Genomic DNA, 8429 nt, shown 5'->3' with positions numbered 1-8429 from the left:
AGAAGGTGTATTTATAGTCCCAAATCATTTTAGACCGTTTGAAACCTTTTTGGAACGTTATACACACTGCCCAAGACAAAATGGCCGTTATTTTGTCCTTTTGTGCGAAGTTGAGCAGCTCTGATGGACTTATACCTTTGATGTTAGCTATTGTCCAGCCAGAGCCCTAGTCAATCTTTCTTCTTGAATCTTTGTCAAATTGCTTGAGATGATAACTGGAAGTGTCTCACTGTCTCCCAAGTAAACATAATTCAAATTCTCAGGTAAAGGCTTGAGTTCAAAAACTAGTGCCTGCACCATAGAAGGTAATAATTTTGTGTGAGATACAGGTAAGTCAATCTTTGATACTCCATACCTTTTTGGAACAGGAGGTAATGACTGCAATGCTATTACTGCCTCTTGAACCTCTACACTTAATGGCAGATTGGTACTGATTTCTTGAATTCCTTTACTAATCACCACTTCTAACTCATCTTCCATGCTTAACTCAAAAACATCCTGCACAAATGTATCAACAACATCAATAGAAAAAATAGAATGGTCATCAGCATGATACTTCATGGCATCAAAGATATTAAATTTGACAGTCTCTCCATCAAACTCCATAGTTAAGGTACCATCATCCGCATTAATTTTTGTCTTGGCAGTTTTTAAGAAAGGTCTTCCAAATAAAATCAAAGCTGACTTTGATGTGGGAACACTATCCTCCATATCCAAAATGTAAAAATCTACAGGAAAAATCAATTCTCTAACTTGCACCAACACATCCTCAACTACTCCCAATGGCTAAGCATTAGAATGATCAGCTAACTGAATAATGACACTGGTTTCTTTCAAATGACCCAAATTTAAAGTTTTAAAAACTGAATTTGACATAACATTAATAGATGCTCCTAAATTTGCCATTGCACGTTTAAATTTAGAATCACCTATTCTGCAGGGAATAGAAAATGAACCTAGATCCTTACACTTAGGGGGTAATTTTTACTGAATTAATACCGACATATTTTCCCCCACACTGATCTTCTCATTATTCCTCAACTCGCACTTTGTAGTGCATAGTTCCTTAAGGAATTTAGCATACTTAGGAACTTGTTTGATCGCATCAAGTAAAGGTATATTCACCTCCACCTTTCTGAAAGTCTCCAAAATTTCTTTCTCTTGTTCTTCTTTCTTAGTCTTAGCCAACCTGCATGGGAATGGAGGAAGAACAGAATTATTAACCTTATTCAGTTTAGGTTCAGTATTTATCTCAACTTCAGGAACTTCAGACTCTTTTGCTCCTGTGGAGTCTGATTATCAACTTCTTCTTTTTTATTGTCTCATGTGGAGTCTGATTATCAACTTCTTTCCCACTTAGCAATAGTATAGCACTTGCATTTTCTCTGGGATTCATGACTGTTTGTGATGGGAGCTTTCCAGAATCTTGAGTTTCAAGTTTGCTCACAGATGAAGCTAACTTACCAATCTGCCTCTCTATATTTTGAATGCTATTTCTGGTCTCTTGTTGAAACTGTTGTGTATTGTTAGCCAAAGCCTTAACAATTTCATCAAGTGACATACCTTGATTTGAGGGAGGCGGAGGTGGAGGTAGTTGATTCACTTGTGGTCTTTGTCGCTGGTATCGATTTTGCACCAGTTGATTCCCATAACTCAAATTGGGATGATCTCGCCATCCTGGATTATAAGTACTAGAAAAGGGCTCATACTTGCGTTGTGGCTGTCCATAATGTCCTACTGCATTAGCATGTTGCATTGATTCATCCTCTTGTAATGCAAGACACATGTCAGTAGCATGACCCAAACCCGAACAAATTCCACATACCTTAATAGTTTGCATATTCCCTACAGCCAACTGCCTCACCAAAGAAGTTAAATCAAAAATCTGTTTCTCAAGGTTAGATGTACTTACCTCATTAACCTTCATAGGTGTGTGATCCATTCTCATTCAAAACTGCTGAGAATTTGCTGCCATGTTAGCAATTAGCCTCCTTGCCTTTTCTGGTGTCTTGTTAACCAAAGCTCCTCCATTAGCAACATCTATCATACTGCAGTCCATTGTAGAAGTCCTGTAACACCCCTATTTGCATAGCCTCCTATATGTTACTATTCCGGTGACCGGTGTCGGTCCGGACAATTAAGAGGATTAGAACTATATTTAAGACACCTAGAAAAGCGCTGAATGAAAATAAATAGTGAGTGCTAGAAGGTTAAGAATAAATAAGAAAAACAGAATATAAAAGGTTAAATGAGTCGGGAGTCACAACGATGGGTGACCTTCCCGGGAAGTGACTGCGAGGTCAGTCGTAACCCAAATTTTGAACCGGAAAATGTGATGCCGCGATCCTTAGGACTATTGCGAACACAGTGGAAAAGAGAAAATCATAGAAACAAATTTTTAAACAGGTCAAATAATTAGGTCAGGGATCTGGAAGAAATATCGAATAACTTGCAAACCGGATCAAACCAGCGAGGGGCAATTTGGTCAATTCACCCCTAGAGCTGACTCCTGACCTAACTATCCAATAAAATCGTAGAAACAAAAATTTTGGAATCGAGAATTAAATTAAAGAATTAATGGAAAAATAAATGAAAATAGAAAAAGAAAAAAAGAAAAGTTATTACATCATCATGATGAGCTCATATGTGACATCATAAATAATTTTAATTTTCCTACATAAATTGACCAAGTCAAAAGCATTATGAAAGACATAAAAATACATAAAATAATTGAAAAGGAAAAAAATCCTTCTTATTCTTCCTCAAAAGTGGCCGAAACCCATTTTCTCTCTTCCTCCATGTGCACCTCCTTTAAAGCTTGAGTACAAGCTTGATTTTCCACCAAATTAGACCTAAATCCCCTAAAGTGTTCCATAAAAACTTGTTAGATCAACTTGAGAAAGCATTAGAAGAAGGAAAGAAAAGAAGAAAAGGAAGAAATTGAATAATTGAACATCAAAGAAAGGTTAGTAGTTTGAATTGAAAATTTTTAGTTTATTACTTGTGTTCTTGGTGTAAGTAACTTAGAAATTAACTTAAAATCAAAAGAAAAAAATTGTTGGGGGACCAAAGGAAATTTCGGCTAGCTTATGTGAGGGTTTGAATTGATTGAATTTGGTTCAATTGAAGGGTTGTTTAGGTTGAATTATGTGTGTAGAGTATGGATATATGTTTTGAATGCATTAGATTTGAACTTTATGTAATTAGGGTTCTTGAGCATGTGAAAAATTGGGAAAAAATTTGAGAATTAGTCAATTAATGTAATTGACCTTACTTGAGCTGAGAAATGGTCAATTAAGACCATTTGTGGTGTGTGTGAATTGATAGAACCAAGTTACAATTCGGATTGGTTAGTGTTCAAATTCTGACAGCTTGACCTAGGTCACTTTCAGGGACCAAAACTGAAAATTTACCAACCCAATTTGTGTGAGGCCAATTGGGAATGAAATAGACACATAATGGACCATTTTTCATCTAGGAAACATGCCCAGAAAATAACCATAGCCTAGTGAACAATTAGATCAAACTCGGGTGTAGTGCACTGCCACTGTACCAAAATGACCAAATAAATAGTGTTTGTTCATTTGGCCATAACTTGGGCTATACAGGTCCAAATGACCTGATTTTTGTGGCATTGGAAAGGTATGACATAGCAATACAACTTTCATGAAGAATACCAACCCAAATTCTGCCCATAACCCATTCATTTTTTCACTCAAAGTTAGTGATTTGAAACTACCAGAATCAAATTAGGTGCCCAGAAATTCTGGATAGATCAATCCGGCCAGCCCTGTTCAAATGGCCATAAATAACTTGGGCTACAAAACTCCAAATGGAGTAATTCAAAAAAAAGAATTAAAGTTAAGATAATAAGGAATAAGTTTTATGAAGAACACTTTGCCAAATTCCCACAGCAACATGACCAATGGAACAATACAAAACAGGACATCAAATCTAGTAATTTTGAAATTGTACCTAAGAGACCTAAAATTTGAAGAAACAATCAAAACCAACAAATTTGGTACCCAAAATGTGGTATGTGGGTATAATTGGATTTCCCATACCTATTAAACATAAGAAAGTCAACATATTGACATGAATAGTAATCCCAAAATGAAAATTTCCAAGAACGTTAGTTTAAGCATATTGGGGCTAGAATTGAGTATATATGAATTAATTATTGGCTTTATTGTAAGATAAGATACTGAAACACTATAAATTGCATGTTTCAACTGATAAAGACCTAGAAAAGGATAGGGCAAGCTAAGTTAAGGCCTAGTGGTGACTCACATCAGGTTTATGCACAATAACTTTTCACTTTCGATTTGCTATTAGAAAATTTATTTGAATACATTTTGGAGCAATTTATGCTAAACAATGCTTTGAGAAATGTTGTGTTGCCTACTTTGTAAATGAAAATTTGAAATGAAAAGTGATTAATGTTTTGCATGAAATGTTAAATAATATGATTTTGAAATTGTTTTTGATTCACACTTGACATGGCAGTCCCTTACTATGTTCCTTCTCCACTTGTGGGGTTGAGTTTGATATTTGATCATTTTCCTCCCTCTCTGGCTTGCCAGTCTGAGGTGAGTTTGGATGAGTACTCATTAGCTAGCTAGCTACCTCCCTCTTTGATTTCGATTAGTGAGGTGAGTTTGCCTTATCGTGGTGTACAACACGGCATATTTGAAAATTTTGTGTCATGGCCTAAGTTGTGTTATTGATTGGCAACACTGTGTTTATTAAATTGTTTGATCAAATTTGTGTTATATTAAGCTTTGAAAATTGTGATTTCTTATAAATGTGATTTGAAAAATTGTGAAATGAGATTGTGAGATTTTTGAATTATGAATTGTTCATAAATGTTTTATATTATGCATTTTATACTTTATTGTGTACCACTGAGTATTTTTATACTCAGCGATAGCTTCATTTGTTGTCGCAGATAGAGGCAAGGAAAAAGCAGCAGAGTGAGCTGCTACAGTAATAGGGGAGCACAACTTGAAGATTTTTGTACGGGTATATTATTTATACCCATTGTGTTTTGATTGATGTAAATATGGTATTGTCATATGTATGTATGTAAAATTGAGCAGTTGTACAGTAAATTATAATAATATTACCTTTTGGATTTTTATGCCTGTAAATTAAATTGTGATTGTAAATTAGTTATTTTGAATGCAATGTGTATAAATTAATTTGAAATATTTGAGATGACAATTTTGTTTTGATTTGTGGAGATTGGGTTGATTTGTGTTGAATTGAGTTATTGGTGGTTGAGATTTGATGAAGTGCACTATTTGGAAGTGTTTTCACAGGTTTTGAAGAACTGATTTTTTCCAATTATAGACGGTACTCTACCGAAATTTTTATTAAATTTACGAAAACTTTAAATTGATTGAAAATTTGATATGTGGTTTAACTTCAAATAAAAGTTTTATTTCCTACCAAAAATGCTTACCACCTTCAAAAAGGAAGAAAATTGTTTTAAAATCCCTTGTAGTGTATTTAATGCTCACCACCTTCATTAAGTATACTACGGGATCATGTTATGCCTTATAGAGGGGTAAGGTGTGACATTTTTAGTGGTATCAGAGCTGCTCGCGTGTCCTCTTGGGCGATGGTGGGGCAAACCTCAGCGAGGACGCTGAGTCCCTAAAGGGGGGGAGAAAGGTCCCTTAGGCAAATCCCACATCGGCAAAGCACGGAGATGGTCTTGGGTTCTAAAAGTAATGATATATAAAATGGGGGAACTAATCACTAGATGTGCCTTTTGGTGAAATGGCCTAGAGAGTTGGAAGAACTCTAGTGTTCAGCGTGCTCGCTTGAGAGAAATCCTAGGATAGGTGAGCTCCTGGGAAGTTCTCCATTCCATCTATGGGACAAAACCGTGAGGCTTATGGCCAAAGCGGACAATTCCTCTAGTAGTTGGAGCCCGACCGTTACAAGTCCCTCATAGAAATACTGAATCAAGAGCTGCTCACTTATTTGATGATGGGGACAGCTTGTACACAGTTTCTTAAATCGTTCCCAATACTCGTACAAACTCTCTCCATTGTACTGCCGAATGCTACAAATTTCTTTTCTTATGTTGGCAGCATGAGAAGCAGGAAAATACTTCTCCAGAAATATCTGCTTCATCCCATTCCATGAGTTGACGGATCCAAAAGGAAGGTAATACAACCAATCCTCAGCTGTGCCCTCCAGTGAGAAAGGGAAAGCTCGAAGGTTAATCTGGTCCTCGGAAACTCCTTGAGGTTTCATGCTGGAACATACAACATGAAATTCCTTTAAATGCTTATGTAGATCCTCACCTGCATGACCATGAAATTTAGGCAACAAATGGATTTATCCAGATTTTAACTTAAAAGCAACATTTAAAGCAGGGTATTGAATACATAAAGGTTGTTGGTTTAGATCAGGAGCAGCCAACTCTTTCAAAGTCCTAGCAGCCATGGTTTCGTTTTCAGAATTTGAATCCAAATCTGAATCCGAACTTAACTCCCTTAGAGATTAGACTCCTTCAGATGTACTCGGAATCTGCTTAGCCTGCTTAGCCAATTTTCTCAACTATTTAGCTGTTTTTTCTACTTCTGGATCAAAGATCAACTCACAAGATTGAGAAGTTCTTATCATAAATAAAAAGAAATCAACGTAAAAATAGAAAAATGCCTCAAAATCCTAAAAAATGATGGAATTTGGCATCAAGAAGGTGGGGCCAATGAATCTAACAGATTAGAAGGTCTTGATCAGAACGTCATTTCCTCCAAAATAGGTATGGGCCACCCTCCAAATTCAACCAAAATTCTGTCGATGAATATTAACACCATAATTTTTTTTTTCAAAAACCTGAAAATAGCAACACTTTACAAACAAAATTAATAACAGAATATCCTAACACTAAAAACACGAAATCTAATAAATTTCAGTCCCCGGCAATAGTGCCAAAATTCTTGGTGGCTGTCGAATCCACCAGAAATTAAATTAACTGAAATTACCAATTATGAAATATTTTTTGCAGTAAGTGGTAAATCCAGGTCGAACCATAGAGACTGAATTATTAAATTTCGTGCACTTGTGTAATGGAAAAAGAAACAAAGGTTGGGGGGGGGGGGTAATTCGCAATCCAAAGAAGAAATCAAAAATCAAAAATTAAGAACTAAAATTAAATATGAAACTCTCAAATTAAACAAACTTCAGTCCAAGGTAATTCACATTCCAATGCATTGATTCGATCATAGACAAAAGAAATACAATTATCTCTTATTGAATACTTAATGTAGATTTACCAAACAGTGAGGTAAAATCCCTAACTTCCCTATACTCATCAATTTGAGCCCAGCACTTTAGTTGACTCTAATTATTAACTAAATTGGTATTAAGCAATCCTCATCAAATTAATAAATGCTTTAAGAATAGGAAGTAGTTAAGCTGAACAACAATTTATGAAGCATAAATCATTTAATTCACTCTATTGTTTCCTTAGGTTATTATCGAAAACTGGGATCATAATCAATAAAACCTAATTGCTACTCATGTTCAATCTTACACAACAATTATGGATTATGAAGATGAACTAGCAATTGATCACATCAAACAATTAACTAATAGGCCTTTTTAGCAAATTATTCAATAGATCAAAGACAATGAAATCAGAAAACAATAGATATTCAAAAAGACATAAATTAAATTAAGAACCTGATCTCACAAATCATGCAAAAGAACTTGAATCCCTTGAACTGAATTAAGAACTTAGTTACTTATGTTCATGGCTTACAGAAAAATAAAATAGAAAATTGAAGAAATCTAGAATGTCTATGAAGAACAAAGGTCTGAATCCTTGTGTCGGCTGCTACTTTTTCTATTTATAATAAATAGCCTAGGGTTAGGTTTTTAGAGTCCCTGAGGTGTTAGGAGTCTCTCTCTCTGTCAAAAGCTGCAACTGGAGCAAAATCAGGAAACTGATTATCGATGGATACACGGCCCGTGTATCACTACATGACCCAGGGCCATGTAACTTACTGGAGTTGAATGGATATGTCTTGCATTAGCACTAAAGGTTACAAGGGTCTCCAGGATTTACATGGGTCAAGTTACACGGCCCGTGTATTTTGTTTCTTCCTCGGCTCTCTGGATTTCTTCTGGCAGAATGTTACACTGGTCCGTGGTTGTGCTTACACGACCCGTGTACTTTGTATCAGCAACACTTCCCAATCCTTTGACCTTTCCAAGCTTCCTTCCACACTTTTATGCTCTGGAACTTCACCAAAACCCTGAAAAATACAGCAAGAGTCAAATTAATGCAAATGCTAAAAATTTCTCCATTTAACACAATTATTCCAATAACTCTCTAAACATATGCCTAATAGATAATTATACTTTAATCAACTGAATTAGGCATAAGGTTATCCTAGAAACACTAAATG

At 35.5% G+C, this 8429-nt stretch overlaps 1 non-coding gene across 1 annotated transcript; it reads left to right on the top strand.

Annotated features, from left to right (window-relative positions):
- Positions 1-5989: 5989 nt before the first annotated feature.
- Positions 5990-6096, top strand: LOC131175645 (small nucleolar RNA R71). Its single transcript, XR_009145838.1, has one exon. It is a non-coding gene; the product is annotated as a small nucleolar RNA R71 (small nucleolar RNA).
- The last annotated feature ends 2333 nt before the right edge of the window (positions 6097-8429 follow it).

Source organism: Hevea brasiliensis, chromosome 17 (genome assembly GCF_030052815.1).
Source record: "Hevea brasiliensis isolate MT/VB/25A 57/8 chromosome 17, ASM3005281v1, whole genome shotgun sequence".
Classification (NCBI taxonomy): Eukaryota; Viridiplantae; Streptophyta; class Magnoliopsida; order Malpighiales; family Euphorbiaceae; genus Hevea; species Hevea brasiliensis.
The sequence above is the reverse complement of the archived record's forward strand: the minus strand, read 5'-3'. Positions and strand labels throughout refer to the sequence as shown.